The sequence below is a fragment of the Pinus tabuliformis genome, chromosome 8, assembly GCF_031772625.1.
Source record: "Pinus tabuliformis cultivar Carrire ecotype Pingquan chromosome 8, CPIR1, whole genome shotgun sequence".
Classification (NCBI taxonomy): domain Eukaryota; kingdom Viridiplantae; phylum Streptophyta; class Pinopsida; order Pinales; family Pinaceae; genus Pinus; species Pinus tabuliformis.
Genome location: NC_142294.1, coordinates 11,700,996 through 11,721,262, shown reverse-complemented (window position 1 = coordinate 11,721,262; position 20,267 = coordinate 11,700,996).

Sequence of the window (20,267 nt, the reverse complement as noted above, 5' to 3'; positions counted from 1 at the left end):
TTTTTAATCCTTCCACCTTGCAACTTCAACTTGAATTTTCCACGATCGATGATTCTAGCCTTCCTAGCATCCCCTAAGAAGACATCACCACCATCATATTTATCATACTCACAGAACCACTCCTTGTGGGGAGTGAAGTGAAAGGATGCACATGATTCAATCAACCATGCCTCATAATATATGTGTACTTGAATAAGAAGCCAAGTACACATCCCCACCTTCATCTGAGGTGGTTTTAGCCTTTGTAGAAGGAGGATCATGAGATCCCATTCCTTTTTTATGAGATCTAGATCTACATTCCTTTTTGAAGTGCCCTTCCTTTCCGCATTTCCAATACACCTTTAAGGTTTTCTTGGATATTTAGATCTCCCTCTAAATTTAGATCTCCCACTCGAGGATTTATTTTTGTTTCTATTATGGGACCATCCTCATATAGATAAGGCATCACCATTCTGGCCCTCCATATTTTTCCATCTCATCTCCTCCGACGGTAAGGATTGTTAGAGGGAATTGCTCCCCTAGGATTTTTGGGTTGAAACCCTAGGAGACTGAAAGTTGTCTATTCAAAGAAACATGCATTCACACAGCCATTATGCTATTATAAGCAAATTCTATGATAAGGGTACGTACCTTTGGTCCTACGTTTGAGAAGGCCCATAGGGTCCAAACCCTTCTTGGATTTCCCTTCTTCTCCTTTGTCCTGCAAAACAACCAATTCAAAGAACACATCAGTATATGGACAAAAACTTATAAAGAAACCATCTTCATGTTATAAAGAAAGGTAGTTAGTTATGAAATCCAAACAACCATTTACATATGAATTCAAAACATGAGTATCATAACATAAAGAAGATTCATTTCGGGAACCAAGACATGTGTTTCTTTTATTATAGACAAATAAAGTACATAAAAAAGGAATACTTTCACCTGAGTCACCTTCAGCAGGCTCCAAGCAAAGCTTCCTTCTGGATCCGTTCCAGCCTCAAGCCTCTAACAAACTCCTTCCATGACTCTCTCCATGATGTCATAAATGGTGGATGAACATCAACACACAAGGAAACAAAGGTTTCCTACACAAAATGGGGGAAGTGCAGAAGGCACAAGGGACTTCAGACCTGGTCAAGGGAAAAATCTCAGCATAATAACCTTTCTCTCTCCTCTCTCCTCCTTTGGCCTTCCCTTTAAGGTCTTTTTATACCTCTCCCAAAGTAGTTTTTTAGTTGGGAGTTGGTTGGGAACAGTTGGGCCACGGGCACTAACAGGTGATCAGCAGGTAAAACCCATGATCTCCGCCCGAAAATAAGGAATTTTATATTTTTTTAAGTGGTTTAATACATACACGCGGGTTAGGTATACACAGACTCGCGTATACACGCGTTTAACTCAGGGCAATGTCGCGTATAAGGGATAAAACACTGTTTTTTAAATTTTAGGATCAGGTCTGGAAGGAGGGGTTGCCCTAGGCCATGAGTACACCATCACAAACCATAAGAGTGAGATTTGGAGCTATAACAAGGATGAGACTATTTCATCAAATTGCAAGGAAGTCGCATTGCTATCTATTGCAACAACTAGACTATCCCATGAATCTGGTAAAGAACACAGCAAACGGATGCACTTATCTTCATTTGAAATTTTTATATCAATAGATAACAACTTGATTACAACAGTATTAAAGGTGTTCAGATGCTCTGTCACCAAGTCTCCATCCTTCATCCTTAGGTTATACATCTTTTTTCGTAGTAACAGTTTATTCACCAGAGACTTATATTGGTACAAGGTCCCTAACTTGTCCCACAAAGCCTTTGTCGAAGCTTCCCCTAATACATTCAAGAATACTAAATCTGAGATACACAACCGTATTGTGCTCTTTGCCTTCCGATCATACTTCTTCCAGTGTTCATCAGACATTTTTGTTGGTTTAGTACTTGGATCTACCGCGATCCACTGAGCTTTATCCACCAACAGATCCTCCATCTTGAGTTTCCACAACTCAAAATGCTAACCATTAAATTTCTTGATCTCTATATTTCCACTGCTCACCATATTCTTTCACCACAAGAATCAATCCCGCAGATCTTCCACTGAATAGGGTCTACCACAGGCCTGAGAAAAACCCCTCAGCAGCATGGGCGTCCCCTTGAAGCCAAAATAGATCTAATACCAAATGTAGGTTTTAACACCATACAGGAATTACCTGCATATGAATTCTAAAAACATAAAATAAACAATGGCGAGAGCATAAAACATAAAACAGATATACACAAAGATTTTCCCCTGGATCCCAAAACTGGGACTACCAGATTGACTTTTAATTATATTCCTTTCAATGTTACAATACATATATATACATGTCGAAGCATCCATTAACCTTGGATTAGAACATAACCATAGTTCCCTTGACTAAATCTATAAAAATTCCATGGACAAAAAACCATCATGCCCAAAACCATGTGCGAAAACCATGCACAAAACCATAGGTAGGTTCGCCCACCTAATATATGGTCCAAAAAAAATTCCCCAGGGCGCTGCCCTAGACCCCGTACAAAGGTGTTTCCTCCCCCCCTGTTGCGCGTGGCGCTAGTCATGGAAAGAATATAACACACACCCAACACTAGTGATCAAGGAAACTAGTACCTAATATCATTATCAATGGAAGTAAATACACAATACATCAACTCCATTGAACGATACAGTGGGAAAGAAACAATCTTTTGTATTAATCTTGAATAATAAAGAGCAATACAACCTTAGCCATGATATTGTAAGCCTCTTCCCAATAGTCTCCAATCCTCCCCTTATGTGACAAACTTTCTAGCCCTATTCCAATAGCATCAATTTACATTCATAAGTCCTCTTTAGCCCTCTGGTCTATGTTGAATTTATAGGCCAGGAGGAGTAGATTTGGGATCCTCTTCTCAAGGGATGAGGTCCTCACAAGGATAGATTAGGGTTCCACAAAGGGAGCAAGTTTGCTCCATGAAAAGAGGGATGAGGCCCAAGTATGTAGAGGATTGAGGCCTTCCATTGTAAAATATTCCTCCAACAAGGCTTCTATAAATCACTTTTTTTATTTTTACTCACATTGAAAGATTTGTGAAATTTATAGTGGAAGACATAGCACAAATTGTTGCAGGCCACAATGCTAAAAATTGTTGTTAGCACAAGTGCTTAAAAATAGGTTTTGATCAATATAATCTAGAATTCTTGTAGACTTTGGGATTGTTTTACTTTCAAATTTGTAGGGGAATGCTTGAAACATTACATCGGATAGTGAAAGATCCGAATTTGGTGGTCTTTTGCCTAATGGTGACAAAATGACATGTAACAGATTGCCCCCTAAAGTGAAAAGTGAGAAAGGGATGTTTGAAAATTGAACCACTTTACAATGCCAAAGTTAAAATTAAAGACCAATTGATTGGAGACTTGAAACAAACAATCAAGAATTACGTTACAATATTTTCATATAAACATCACTGAGGTAGGCATTCCCATACTCATAGTAAAAGTATATCAAAGAATCAGTATGGAAATGCATAAAAATCCACGTTAACAGTAGATACAGTATGGATGCAGCCACAAATATGGATCTATATTTTCAATCATGAATATATTGAAACTCCACGCAACTTGGATGGATGAAATTATATCCATGGTCTTGATCTTCATCTCTATCGATCCATAGTACAAATCTAACAATGGGAGTGAATGTATCAAAGTCGAACATGGTAGAGACCACCTGATTATCGATCAATCATATGAATCGTTAACAAGTGTGAGAGAAACCACCAATAATGACAATGGCCCTCAAGGTACCCTAGTACAATCTATGAAGTGTGATTAAATGTCTTGAAGTCGAACACTCACAGAGTCATTCGATCAAAGGTCAATGATGAGAACCTGTCTTCAAAAGCATGTCATTAAGGCATGTAGGCTCCAAGGTACTAAAGGAGGTTTCTAAATAAAATTCCTAGATAATGAGTTGAAGTCGATAGGAAGCAACTCATTGCAGGAGAGCCTACAACACAAAACTCATGTCAAGTTTTGAAGAAAAAATTTAGAGTGATCCAAGACTAACTTAGGGATGGCTAACACGATTGAGGATTATGAATTGCAAGGTAACTTTAATTGTGGTTGGACTTCTCTTAAACATGTCAACGACATGATATTTTGACTTAGAAACATTTGACTCAAAAATAAGACCCAAAACCAAACTGAAGACTTTCAATGAGGTATGATCAGCTGAGAGAAAAATGGATTTCCCAACCCATACACAAAGGTGATGGAGTGTCATGTTCAAGAGCGACATACTTCCTTCTTACAATCCAAAAATAAATGTTTCTTCCCAATTTCCCCCCACCATTATTGGCAAGTACCTCTTATTTTTGTGCAAGCTTGAAGAGGATAACATATGCTTGTCCTGTAATCTCATCCTTTGGATGAGTCCTTCGGAGTATTTTTAATGAACCCTGGGAAGGAATGGTTCGGCATCGTCATGATTGACGAGTCCTACACTGTTTTCTTTTTATGATTCCAGTGAAGGGGTAGCTCGATGTTATTTCATATTTAAAGAGTTTGAAAAAGACATGAAAAGAAAACTCATTCATCTCATTCAACATAAAGTTTCAACGAGCCCAGAGAAAGAAAAGTTTGGTGTTTTTCATATTTAGGGAGTCAGGAGAAAAACATAAGTAAACTTTGAAATGTAACTTTTTGTAGATTTAGTCTCTCAAGCCCAAAAAATGTTAAAATAATGTAGGAGAGAACTCTTTTGACCATGATTAGTCAAAGTATACATTTTTCATAAATAGTCTACATGATTCGTGAAAGGGGTAAACTTATATCAAGTAGATGTTTTTCGTTTTCTTTAACGAGTTTCAAACAAACAAGCATACTTGGCAATCTTTTCATATTTCAAGAGTCAGAAAAGAGTTTAAAGGTAACTCCAAGGTTTCACTTTTTCGTTATTTTAAAGAGCCCGAAAAAGTGATAAAAGTATACTCATATCACCGACTTTCAATTTAATTAATGAACAGGAAAATATGGAAATAACTCGACATTTTTAGGTGTGTTTTACAAGCATGAAAAGATAGCGAAAGAAACTTGGGATTTTCATGAATTTAACGAGTCTTGAAAATAATAATCGAAATGCACTCTAAATAGTTTTCATTTTTATACAAGCTTTAAAAAAGAGAAAAACTATGCTTGAGAGAGGTTTCATTTTTACACGAGATTGAAACAAAGAGGAAATTGTGCTTGAGATAAGTTTTAATGCCCCCCAAGAAAAACCTGCAGAGGTGCATGCCCCCCAAGCTCCATTTGATCTGCCTAAGTAGACTACTGGTTACTAATAGGCAGATGAAATGAAGATTCATTCACGAGATTAGATGAAATACTCGACTCAATTAGGGGAGGATTTGTTTCATTTTTTAACAAGATCGACATAGGAAAGAATTATGCTTATGGAACCTTGTTTCATTTTTTAATGAGCTTGACACAAGAACAGGAACTATGCTCATAAGGACTTGTTTCATTTTTTAAAGAGGTTGACATAGTAAAAGAACCATCCTCATAGGGACCTGTTTCATTTTTTATTGAGGTTGACACAGTAAAATAACTATCCTTATGGGAACCTGTTTCATTTTTTAACGAGGTTGACACAGTAAAAGAACTATCCTTATGGGGACCTTGATCATGGCTTCCAACTAGAAGGAACACATTCCAAGGGATACGCCTAAATCATGGATTATAAGAGGTCTTCATCAGAAGGAATAATAGTTCTCTAGAAGAAACGCATGTCAAGGGATTCAATAGGGATAAGAAAAACAGGTTCAAATGTCCCCATTGAAGGGTTCACCATGTCAATTACTAGATCTAAGTTAAAATAAGTCGAGAAAACAGTGAGAAGGTCGCTTGCATCAATAACTAAAAACATGGGACAAGTTTCCACATAATTAACCCATGGTGGGGTAGATACCACTTCCAAATAAGGAAGCTTCAGGGGTGTCAAATGGTTGGTAATAAAATCAAGACCAATGAACGAAAGTTGTTCAATAGTCACAATGCTTCCATTATGAGGGAAAGACATCACACAAAAGAGTGTGGACACGATAGCTTTCATGGCATAGACATAGTCTTGCCCAAGGAACAAATTCAAATCCAAGGGCCTTGGACTACCATAAGATCAATACAGACAGTATTTCCTTCTAGAGTAATAGACAACTTAGGAAGGATCCATCAAGGTTCATTAATGGTTCTGTTAAAAGCTAACAAATTATGTGTAACAGACACAAGCTGAGGAGAACCCAAATCTTAGCAAGCAGTTGAGGATAAAATACTAACATAAGCACCTTCATCTACATTTGTGTGACGCACATTTTTAGCATAAGATTTCACAATTATTTGGAAAGGGGTGGAAGAAAGGAAACGAGGCTCTGTCAGTCTACTCCAATCAAAGGAAATAACCTCAGCACTTGTAGGGGGTTTCGCGGAAACAGGTGAAATTCTCCCTAATGCAGTGGAATCTAAAGTAAAAAAAAGAACCTCAGTGGTATTAAGTTCACTTTCTAAAGGGAGAGTGGGATCGACCGAAGATGGAATCGATTCGACCACCTTATTAACCAATGGTTCATCAACCTGAGTGATATGTGTTTCACTCTCCAATGGAAGAGTGGGATTGATTATACTTGGAATTAAATCAATCACTTCATCAACTAATGATAGGTTAGGAGAAAGCTTACGATAACCAGTTGGAAGTTTCTGTTGAGAAATAGTAAGGTTTTCCAATAATTTTGAGGCTACATCCATGTGAGGGCAAAGGTGAGATTGATGACTCCCTTTGCATAACCTACAAGGAAACCTAACTTTAACCTTTTTCCCAAGAACTTGACAATCCCTTGTTGATGGATCAACGGTAATTTGATGAGAATTTCTAGACCACACTTCCAACACCTTTGGAATTCTAGGACAATCAATAAGAAGGTGGTCACCCTTACAAATCTTGCAAGGGAATTTGGGCCTATAACGTATTTTCAACGATTCTTCAGCATTTTCCATACTCGAAGCAATGGTTGGTTGGTTGACTTCTTTCTTATCTTGCTTCTTCTTCTTCTTCTTCCCTGTATTCTTCTTCTTATCCACTTGATAACTAGCATCAAGGCTTTTACCAAGCGAAGAAGAAGAAAGGGAGGAAGACATTTTGGGTGAAGAAGGTAAAGGGTCAACAAATAGTTGGTGTTGTTGAGATGGAGAACTTGATTGAGGTGAAAAACTTAGTTGAGGTGGAACAGTTTGGATATTTGGGATTAAATAAATTGAAAAAAACCACACCAGTAAACCTATCGTGAATCCGGGAAGTGACAACGTAACAATATAAGGAGGACCGACATTTCCAACGCAAGGAAAAGGACTAGGATTCCCATTAAAATGGGTTCCTTGATTGGTAAATTCCAAAATTGTTGCCATTAGATTCAACTTTTATAAATTTTATTAAGAATTTAAACAATATTAACAGTCCAAATTCACAATCCACACATAAAGTCTGCAAAAATTAAAAAATAAGCAAATAACATGTGCTAATAAATCTAAGGAATCAAATCATGCAAATAACCTTTTCACAGTGAAATCACTAGTTGATGATGAAACCCAACATTTCAGAGATCAATGTGAAATGTGAATAGAGATAGAGTAGGTGAAAATAGTTGTGCTGACAAACTACTTCATCGCCATGATCTAGTGCAAGTAACTTCACTTATGCCATCTCGAGTGTAGAATAACCTCCAAAAAGGTCCGAGTGAGTCTAGTCAACGTCTTCTCCAGGTACAGCAAGGACTTCCCCCCCATCGTCACCTTGGGTAAAAGCCCTAAGATAATGGTATCTAAGGTTACCACATACAACAACTTAATCTGGGGGGATAGTCGCAGATCGGACATACACGCAAGGGTAGAGAAACAAAGCTCAATCCCCTTGAAGGTTCCTCGACATGGTCAATTTGAGGTTTATCCTAGTTAAATTATGGTATGTCTATGCTTATAACAGTTTACTTCTTTTTCTTATTATATTCCACAGATTAGCAATCACATGTACATAAAGTAGAGTGCAGATAGAACATTAAACGATCGACAGAAAACAAGCCAAGACAAGAGACACAAGATGTGGTGGCTAGCCAGGGACAAACCCCACAATGTGTGGGGAAACCCTTTGATCAAATCTTCTTTTATCTTCAATAATTCAGCAGAGAGAAATAGTACAATAAATCTTATTCATATCAGCAGTAGAAAACCCTAGATCGGCAACATCAGCATTAGCGGCTTCTTTATCAAACTAGGGCAGACAATATCTCACCAACCGACCATCGGATTGACTTCATTCCACCACCAAAAGTTGTGGTTTCTAGAGGAGTTTCAGATGAACCTACAATGCAGTTCAGATGAGGAGATCTTCTAGGCCACGCAGGTCAATATTTACTTTTGCAGTTGCAGCTTCAGTTTCAGCAGTTTCCGGCTTCAAACTAGGGCAGTTGATATCTTGCAAACCGTTCGTCAGATTGACTTCATTCCACCACCAAAAGTTGTAGCTTTCAGAGGAGGTTCAGATGAACCTACAGCACAATTCATATGAGGAGATCTTCTAGGCCACGCAGGTCAATCTTTACTTCTATAGTTGCAGCTTCAGTTTCAGCAGTTTCCGGCTTCAAACTGGGGCAGTCGATATCTTGCAAACCGTTCGTCAGATTGACTTCATTCCACCACCAAAAGTTGCGGCTTTCAGAGGAGATCCAAATGGACCTACAGCGCAATTCCAAAGAGGAGATATTCTAGGCCACACAAGTCAATCTTTGGATCTGCAGTTGCAGCTTCAGGTTCAACAGCTTCCGGCTTCACATGTGTGAGAGAGAGACCCATTTCTGCGTAGTAGAGAAGAGACTCATTTCTGCGTAGTAGAGAGAGAGAGATATGTGATGAGAAGAGTGAGTGAAAATGAGGAAAAAGTCCTCTTATATTTATACACAACGTTGGTGTTTGAATAGATGCGACATTTGGGCTTCTGAGCCTACATGAGTTGTAGGTCGGCTTGATAATAATTCCATAATCAAAATAAATTCATATCTCCATGAATACTTATCGGAATCGGATGATATTTATATCAATCCTACACCTCTCGACGAGAGAAATCTAATAAAAATATTATCAGCCATGAAAAAGATGACCCACATGAAGTTTTGCCCTGGTTTCCAATTTTAACACTCCCTCTCAACCAGGGAGAACTCCATCCGCAATATGTCTATCGGTCGTTACTATTCATCCATCAAATGCACTGCCTTGTACAACTTGACCCTTGCCCTGCTCTGCTCTATTCTGCCTGTTCTACTTTGTCTTGTTCTGCCATGTACTGATCGGTATTGTTTTGCTCTGTTCTGCTCTACTCTTGCATTGTTCTGTTATGCTCTACTTTTTTCTGAATTATGAAGAAGAAGAAATGATCGAGGATGTATCATACTGACTCAAAATCAGTCTCAGAGTATGTACCATTGGTCCCAGACTAGTCTCAACCAAGCCAAAGTCAGCATCATAGTGAGTACAACTCCACTGGTCCTAGACCAGTATCATCCTCCACTGACTCAAAGTCAGCCTCAGAGTGTGTACCACTAGTCCCAGACCAGTCTCAGCCAACCCGAAGTCAGCTTCATAGTAAGTACCACTCCTACCACTGGTCCCAGACCAGTATCGCAGTCTCAGAGAGTGTACCATTGGTCGCAGACCAGTCTCAACCGACCAGAAGTCAGCGTCATAGTATGGTACAACTCCTACCACTGGTCCCAGACCAGTATCATTGATCCCAGATTAATGGAGGTCATCCTAGCGTAGGGAGTACGGTAGATACAACGATGCGTCCATCGGTACTACTATGGTCCCTAACTTCATTTCCCTGCTCATTGATCAGATGAGAGGTACTTCCCATGAGTCCCAGACTGCATGGGTAGGATGCCTTGACAGGAGAACTAATCAATCCTGTCCTCACAGGAGAACACATCAATCCTGCTACAATCGCCATGGAGAACACATCAATCCAGGCCGCCATGGAGAACACATCAATCCAGGCCACCATGGAGAACACATCAATCTAGGCCTCGTAGGAGAACACATCAATCCTGCTACAATCGCCATGGAGAACACATCAATCCAGGCCTCACAGGAGAACACATCAATCCTGCTACATAGGAGAGCGAATCATCATGTTCCACAAGAGAGCAAATCATCTTGTCCCACAAGAGAGCGAGTCATCTTGTTCCAGTGCGCACCACCAGGGGAGAGTGAGTCACCCTGTGGTCGTATGTTGCCCCAGTAAGAACCGCAAGCCCTCAGAGCTCCCAGAGCTCAATGTATGCAACATGCAGGACCCTTGTACAAGGGTTTCTTGATGACTCCAAGTCGTTTGGGAAAATCACAGATTAGATCTTTCCTCGGGGCTTTGACAAGGTGTATCGACCTGTACATCATCTTAATGCGTTGGAGCCTCCTTGCTCATCGACTTACCATATCCCAGATGATGTCTATCTTTTGGAGCAATCGAGGAATACGGGATTCCTCAATAAGCGAATCCCACCTCTGGTTGTTACAGAGAATCACAATGGTATGTGTTCAAACAGCTCACCGAAGAGCTTCCCAAACTAGGCAGCTTCATACGAGATCATACTCGTAGATATGTATCTGGTCTCGGTGGTTCTTATGGCAACTGACTTCTGCTTCCTGCTCATCCATTATATCGAAGCAGAATCCAAAGAGAAACAGCACTAAAAAGTGCTCCAGTGATCCTCCACACTACCTGCCTAATCAGCATTCGAATAATCATGCAGTTTCATATTTCCGGTAGTGTATCTCAATCCATTAGTGATTGTGTCATGAAGATATCTTAGAAGATTCTTGGCACCAATCTAGTGAAGCTCAACCAAATATGAGCTCACAATGCTAACTTCAAAACATATGTTCAGACGAAGGTTCACCAAGAACATCAACGCGAATGAGTTTTTTTTGAAACTCAAAGGCATTTCCCAAATCTGGTCCGACATCACTACCATATAACTTCTGAAAGTTAAGATCCTCGAGGTAGTCACAGGCTTGTAGTCCATCATACCAAATCTTTCCAATATCTTTACCACATATTTTCCTTGAGATAGGAAAATTTCCCTTGGCTTCTGCCATACTTTAAGTCCTTGGTCCTTCATTTCAAATTCAGAAGCCAACTCCCTCTTACATTTGTGAATGAGAGGGTCTGCACCTGTTAGAAAGAGATGATCCACATACAGCACCAGTATGAGAGGCTTGTCATCTTCAACCTTAAAGTAAAGGTTAGGATCGGCTTCACTCCTAGTGAATCTCAGCTTCATCAAGTAGTTGTCGGTCCTCTCATACCATGCTCAGGGTGCTTGCTTCAGCCCATAGAGAGCCTTCTTCAACCTGCATACATGAGATTTCAATCATAAATCTCAAATCCTTCGAGTTGCTCTACGTAGACCTCTTCTTTGATAGAACCACGCAAGAACGTGGTCTTGACATCCATCTGATGTAGGTTCCATCCTTGTGAAGCCGCAAGGGATATGATCGAGCAGATGGTCGTATATCTGGCAACAGGTGTAAATATCACATCATAGTCTATACCTTCCTTCTGGGAGAAACCACGAGCAACAAAACGAGCCTTATACTTTTCCGTACTTTCATTTGTTGCATGATTTATCTTGTAAAGCCATTTAGAAGTGACAATGGTCTTATCCTGGGATCTGGGAACTACTTCCCAGACATCATTCTCCATAATAGACTCATATTATTTGGTCATAGCATCCTTCCATACTTGATGCTTGACGGCATCTGAGAATGATGGAGGCTCATTTTGTATGATCGTGCTCAAGATGGTCAGGTATCCCTAATACCTATTAGGTTTCTTACTTTCACAGAAGGGCCCTCGGGGTGCAGCATGTCCTTCAGCATCATCAAGTATCCCCCTAAGCCATGAAGGCCTCTTCCTAGAAGAGGAAGGCTCATGTGGATCCAAGGGTTCTTCTACATCAAGCATTGATTCATCATCCTTTTCTTTCGGTTCCCTGGTGTTTGCTTCTTGAGAGCTCCTCAAAGTCAGAAGATTGTTCACCTTGCTGAGAGCCATATCTTCGTCAAAGGTGACATCATGAATAATTACGACTTCCCTTTGACCGGCTACATAGATTCTATAACCTTTAGTATTTTCACCATAGCCCATGAAAATTCCTTTCTTTCCAGATGCACCCAAGTTATTTCTTTTCTCTTTCGGCACATGAAAATATGCAGGGCTTCCAGAAATTCTAAAATGAGAAACATCAGGTTTCTTACCGGTGAACTTTTCTTCAAGAGTCTTGGAACCCAATGCTTGATGAGGGCATCGATTTTGTACATATACGGCAGTGTTTGTAGTTTCAGCCCATAGAAACTTCGGAAGTCTTTGATCATGTAGCATGGCCCGAAAAGCTTCCACAATCGTGTGGTTCTTCCTTCCCGCCACACCATTATGCTCAGGAGTGCCTGAGTGAACCAACTGTAATATATTGGAGGTCTTGCTTTGGCTTGAGGGGAATGGTCCCCTTTTGAGCTTTCCTTCAGCACATCCTGGACATTCACCTTCTTTCTCTACTTGGAATTAGAGCATCCCTGTTACCATCTGTCTTACATCAGGTAGAGCTTTGTAATGAAGGTGGGCAAACCTCTGATGCCAAAGTTCGGACTAAAGAGTTGTGTCACAAGACATGACACCTAGCGGACTTCCATCGGCCTGATATAATGAATCAACACTAAACCCAAGAGTAAAGGCATCTTTAACATTATTTTTCCATATACATACCTTGCCATTGTTGAAGGTTACCTTGTAGCCTTTGTCTTCCATTGTCAAGATGGACACCAGGTTCTTTTTGAGGTCAGGTGCATTTAATACATCCTGGAATTTCTAGCCTTCTTGAATGGTTGTCCTCTTCCTCGATCCCCAGCTCTCCTCTTACCTTTGCTGTTGAATTTGTCATTCCTTTGCTTTTCCATCAGAGGGATTTTGATCATTGTCCTGGTGTGAGTCCTTTCTATCAGGGCACTCCCTTGCATAGTGACCTACTTTATCACAGATGTAACATTGTCCTTTTCTTCCACCCTTAGGTCCAACCTTTCCTTTTGATTTAGTACCGGAATTATTTCTTTTCTTAGCATGAGAAGAAAAGGCGGTAGGAGGAACTTTAGGCATGGGCATTTCTTGCTCTTCTTCCCTTGTTTCTTCTTGAATGCATCTAGCCATTAATTCCTTGAAACCAGGAATTACATTATAGTTCAGAAGAGTAGTCCTGAACACATACCATTCGAATGGTAATCCTCCAAGAGTCGTGAGTGCCATTTCCCAGTCTATCATAGATTTCCTTGGAGGTGTCTAGTTCAGAGATGTAAGCCACCAAGTGCTTTTCGATAGAGTCCCGGATGATCTTCTATTTTGTCTTCTTCGGTTTTCCATTTGTTCCATGTAGCAGCGGATGCATTTGATGGAGGCTCAACAATATTGCCTCTTACATGGTCCAGCACTCCTGGATCTTCTAAGGTTAGATCGATAGAAATCTTCCATGTGTGATAGTCATCTTTCTCACGGAGCTTGTATTCGGCAGGAAAGAGTGTTGAGGACCCCATAGTTCTTTTAGGATAGCCTTGCCAATATTCTCTTCGGTGATTGCTCTTGCTCTTGCTCAGGCTTTGTCTTCACCTCAGCTCTGATACCATGTTAAATTATGGTATGTTCTATGCTTATAACAGTTTACTTCTTTTTCTTATTATATTCCACAGATTAGCAATCACATGTACATAAAGTAAAGTACAGATAGAACATTAAACGATCAACAGAAAACAAGCCAAGACAAGAGACACAAGATGTGGCGGCTAGCCAGGGACAAACCCCACAATGTGTGGGGAAACCCTTTGATCAAATCTTCTTTTATCTTCAATAATTCAGCAGAGAGAAATAGTACAATAAATCTGATTCATATCAGCAGTAGCAAACCCTAGATCGGCAGCATCAGCATTAGCGGCTTCTTTATCAAACTAGGGCAGACAATATCTCACAAACCGACCGTCGAATTGACTTCATTCCACCACCAAAAGTTGTGGTTTCCAGAGGAGGTTCAGATGAACCTACAACACAGTTCAGATGAGGAGATCTTCTAGGACACGCAGGTCAATCTTTACTTCTGCAGTTGCAGCTTCAGTCTCAGTAGTTTCCGGCTTCAAACTAGGGCAGTTGATATCTTGCAAACCGTTCGTCGGATTGACTTCATTCCACCACCAAAAGTTGCAGCTTTCAGAGGAGGTTCAGATGAACCTACAGCACAGTTCAGATGAGGAGATCTTCTAGGCCACGCAAGTCAATCTTTACTTCTGCAGTTGCAGCTTCAGTTTCAACAGTTTCCAGCTTCAAACTAGGTCAGTCAATATCTTGCAAACCGTTCGTCAGATTGACTTCATTCCACCACCAAAAGTTGTGGCTTTCAGAGGAGATCCAGATGGACCTACAACGCAGTTCCAAAGAGCAGATCTTCTAGGCCACGCAAGTCAATCTTTGAATCTGCAGTTGCAGCTTCAGGTTCAACAACTTCCGGCTTCACATGTGTGAGAGAGAGACCCATTTCTGCGTAGTAGAGAAGAGACTCATTTCTGCGTAGTAGAGAGAGAGAGATATGTGATGAGAAGAGTGAGTGAAAATGAGGAAAAATTCCTCTTATATTTATACACAACGTTGGTTTTTGAGTAGATGCGACTGTTGGGCTTTTGAGCCTACATGAGTTGTAGGTCAGCTTGATAATAATTCCATAATCAAAATAAATTCATGTCTCCATGAATACTTATCGGAATCGGATGATCTTTATATCAATCTACACCTCTCGACGAGAGGAATCTAATAAAAATATTATCAGCGATGAAAAAGATGACCCACATGAAGTTTTGCCTTGGTTGCAAATTTTAACAATCCTTCAAGTGACTTTGAAGCACCTTTCGGCACCGTTTATAGTGTGCAAATCGCACTACTGTAACCAATGAAGCGGGGTTGATCACTTCATTGGATTTGATATGATCTCGTGCTTAACTCCCTTGTAAAAGGAGCTTCCTAGAGTCAAACTATAATAAATGGATTTACTCCCTACCGCAAGATCCTATTGTTTTTCTACAACTTTGGAAAGTTAATTCACTTTCCTATTCCAAATCCCTATAATCTTATCTAATGTAGGTGTAATGATCCCTAGAAATATAAAAAGTATAATTTATTTTATTAGCACTCTTTTTTAAGTTGTTATTTACTCTATATGCTAATGGATATGAAACCGGTGGTGTTATAACTTGACTCAAAACTTAATGCCATTGAATATGATAATGTAATATTTTCACTTCGATGAATCGTAACCAAAGTAAGGAGACAGGTTTCATTCACTTTTCAACAATGCAAGAATCAATGAATCATTTTCAAAATGCAAATTAAAGAGAATTTGGAATACACTATTCTTGGCCCCTCCGGCCATGAGGGGGATTTTTTTTTTTAATGCAACCTAATTTCCTTAAAATCCAAGCTAGAAAATGCAAAATTTTAATCTCAACAACTTCTTGCATACCCAAAATCAAACAATTAATTCCTCCTTCAAAAGACACAAGCCATATAAGGAGGACCTTTCCAGAATGTAAACAGATCCAAGAAAGTAGAGCAATCAAAAAAATTGGACCCAGCAAAAGAAAATCCTATTTTTTCAAAAATTTAAGAGACTTGCGCAGGTAACAAGTTAGGTCCAATGCGCAGGCACACTGTTGCTAAAGGAAAAGTGCGAAAATTTGCACACTATTGCTAAAGAAAAAGTGTGTAAGCTGAGAAAACTTAAGAAAGAAAAAAAAGCAAAGCCAAAAATCCAGAACTTTAAATTTTCAAGGTTCAAAACACAGTCAATTAAGGCTACAGAAAGTGATCAAAGGTCATAGGAGGACATAATGAGGAATAAATCGTTCCCTAGTGGAGTCACCAATTTGTTATGCGAAAAAAATCGCTCTAGCGGACGAGAGAAATCTCCCTAGATTCAATGGTTGAATCTACTAACAAACAAACAAACTAGTAAATCTTTCCTTGAGTTCATTCCTATTGAATCATAAAAAAGAATGTTGGAATATAAAATACATACATTTTAAACAAAATCCCTAATGAATATCCTCACTATAGTTTGATGTAGCTCCTCAATGCTTAGAATCCAAACCTGCAAACATAACAACAACAAAGGATCAAAGGCATATGATAGATAAATGACTCAATAAAACCCATACTAGTGATCAAGGAAACTAGTACCTAATATCATTATCAATGGAAAAATGGAAGTAAATACACAAAACATCAGCTCCATTGAACGATATAGTGGGAAAGAAACACTCTTTTGTATTAATCTTGAATAAGAAAGAGAAATACAACCTTAGCCTTGATATTGCAAGCTTCTTCCCAATAGTCTCCAATTCTCCCCTTAAGTGACAACTTTCTATCCCTATTCCAATAGCATAAGTTTACATTCAAAAGTCCTCTTCAGCCCTTTGGTTGATGTTGAATTTATAGTTCAAGAAGAGGAGGTTTGAGATCCTCTTATCAAGGGATGATATCCTCAAAAGGAGGGATTAGGGTTCCACAAAGGCAGGTAGTTTTCTCCATGAACAGAGGGATGAAGCCCAAGTATGTAGAGGCTCGAGGCCTTCAGTTGGGAAATATTCCTCCAACAAGGATTCTACAAATCACTTTTTTACTTTTACTCATGTTGGAAGATTTGTGCAGTTTATAGTGGAAAACAAAGTGCAAATTGTCGCGGGCCACAATGGTAAAAACTTTGATTTCGCAGAGATTGGTTAGGAAACCGCGCAAGTGCTTAAAAATAGGTTTTGTGCAATATAATCCAGAATTGTTGCAAACTTTTGGATTGTTTTACTTTCAACTTTGTAGGGGAATATTTGAAACATTACATCGGATAGCTAGAGATCCGGATTTGGTGGTCTTTTGCCTACTAGTGACAAAACTACATGTAACACTTCCATGCCACTATTCTTTGCATTATGGATCTCGACTTTTCCCTTTTCGCAGTGTTCCCTGACTCTCAGCTTGCACTTAAAATCAACCTTCCACACACATACTTTACCAGGGAATCCTAGCTCTAATATTCACCAAGCTCTAATTAACACACATCTTTAACCATAACTCTGATACCCATTGTTAGGATAACCAAACATTGAGAGAAGTGGTGGTGTCTAAAGACACTGTTGTTAGGATCCCATTAGTCACCAAGACCAATTTATGTGGAGTCTTTTTGCCTTTAAATAGACTATTTTCCACATGAATACCATGGCAAAAACCATGGGTTCTCATAAACCTGGAGCTGAAAAAACAGTTGGTAACTTGACTAAGTCAAGTTTACCTGAACCACCCTAACAAGCATGTACCTCAACTCCTTGAAAAACAAGCCCTAGACATGGAAAAAGTGAAACAGAGCCTTGTGTCTCCACATATTAGGGTACCAAAATTGTATCGGTTCTACTTTAGGGTTCGTGTTACTCTTGGGGGGTAAGTCATTGAATAAATTACAATAGACTATGTCCATCACTAGGTAGGCTATCATGAAGAACCTTTGGGTCTTGAAATAATTTTAGAATTAGAAAGAAATCTCACTGGTGATAATTTTCACCCAGTCAAAGATAATATCTTTTCTAAAAGAAAAATGTAATATATACAAAACTAACCTAGGTACATGAGACGTCAATTCGTGTCCTATTATGCAGGATAACAACCATGAAAAATCTCTATATAGCTCTGCTAATAGTGAAATATCAATGCAAGAAAGGTTCGTTGGAACGAGTGAAATATGGAGCATAGAGTCCCAAATAACATTAATTCCGCCAAATGAGAGTTGAGGAAGGCATCAACTTCGGGCAATTTAGGTTGCTTGTTTAGCTCTAGTAACTTAAGCATCTTTTTGAAAACTTTGGGATTTAATAAAATTGGGCACTTTCCCTATGAAGAAACCATGATGGTCGTGGTCTTGGAATTGAACGACTAGGCACACCAATGAGGGATTTTTTTTAAATCAAATACCTATGGAACACAGTCGATGTAGCAACCCCTGTACTCCAATTTTATTGTTCTATTTCTCCTGGGGACTCAAGTTCAAAACCCATTGATAAGTTGTATACCAATGGAAGTTCTTGTTCTATCACATAAGTGAATTAGTTGTATCTCCACAAAGGTTCCTTCTTCCTTTTACACACCATATTGCTCTATTCGTTCAATGCACTTAGATATACGTGACAAGTCACTTTACGGAGCTCTTAGTTGTTTAAATCTCAGTTTACAATAGCATTTAGTAGCACATCCCTTCATCGTGTACCATCTTCATCGAGCCATGCAAGAATAATAATGAGAAATTAAATAACCTATGGCATGTCTTTAAGTGGCGTACTAGTGGATAATTCACGCAACACAATATCTGTATCTTCTCACGTTGGAGATCGAATTTTCTTATATGAGTTTTCAGTTAGCCTCAAAAGAACGAAATGGTTATTTTCCGTGATTTTTACTAAGTCTAAGAGAGCCATACAAGTTTTTGGACCAAAGTATGGGCAAGGAGCCCACAAGGATTTCTTCAACACGGGAAAATGGCGTGGAGGGTACAATAGAGAGTTGAGTTTGAGAATGGGTGTTAGAATGATGAGAGTGCCCAAGTAGAGGGCCACAAAACTATGGTTGAGTCTAAAAATAGGCACAAGAATGGTGAGAGCACCCAAGTTGAGCATCACAAAACTGTGGTGGAAGAAGCCCACATATCGATGGCTCTGATACCATTAGTGGGTGCACAGGAATGAAAGAGATGTTAAAGTTGATGGGAAAATATATTTTTGCAATGCATTTTTCTAGATTATCATAGTTCCAATGTAATATTTTAGAAAGTTATTATTTTCCAATGTGAGGTAAGTTGGAGTTGGATAGATGTCATTATCTTCCAAATTGTTGTGATTATCTTGAATAGATGTCATTATCTTCCAAGTTGTTGTGATTATCTTGTCTATTGATCCACACTGATAAAATGGAACTATGTTATGTGTTTAATGGAACTATGTTATGTGTTTTGTGTGGTGTAAGCAACCATTAATAAAATCTCTAATGACCATTTCTCTATGTTGTCTTTGTTTTTCTTATTTTGGTATCAAAGCTCGAAGGCCTCCGACGTAAGAGCCTAAGAATAGATCTAGAAGAGAGTCGAGCTCATGTGTCTTTGTTTTTCTTATTTTGGTATGAGAGATCAAACGCTTCAAATCTAAGACCCTAAGGTTAGATCTACAAGAGAGTCGAGGCCCCATGAATCTTTATATATATACACTCTGCTGGATCTTAGATCTATTAGCTCTCTTAATGAGGCACACATCTTCTTAATCAGTTAGCCGTTGGAGCGGAGTACGCCAATGGAGGCTCTGGCTGTTTGAATCTAACTGCAACATCCATCAGATGGGATTGGAAAATTCTTATATTTCTGTTGTTTTGAATCATATAAGAGAGTATCAGAATTCTTATGTGGAGGATCAACGTCTCATCCAGAGCTGGCAAGGAGTCCAGAGTAAATCTCGACATCAAATCTGTCCCCAACTTCAACAGCTCACGGTGATCCGCCAGGTTGTGAACCTCCAGTGCCAGATCTACTATCTCCTTTCCCTCTTCAGGAATGGTGTGCATTCCTCATACAGCTATAACATTCGAGATGTTGATCGACCTACAGTTCTAGGATCCTGCATGTCCTTTCACCTTGGCCTTCTGTAGTCGATGGGCGAAGCTAGAAGAACCCTTCGTGGATCGTTGGACTGAGAAATTAAGGCTCTGCTTGGACAATTCTCTGCCAACATGAGGTCCCAAGCACTGTGTTAACGCCATGGTAATAGCCACATTCGAATCACCCATTCTTAAACTGTAAAAGAAGAAAACAGGCGTCAAGGCTACTCCACCAGGTTCAATTCTCCGACTTCTCAAATCCCTCATGGGAGCAAGAAGTTTGATTTCAAATGTGTGCCTGAGCTATGCTGCGTGAAGCAAGTGCAGAATTGGCGCGAGAATCGTTAAAGGGGAGGAATTTTTGGCTTTGTATGACTTTATGGTAATCTATCCAAGCAAGAATCTGATCGAGCCTTGCTGAAGTGCGTGTAGTAATACATATCCTAGGGTATGT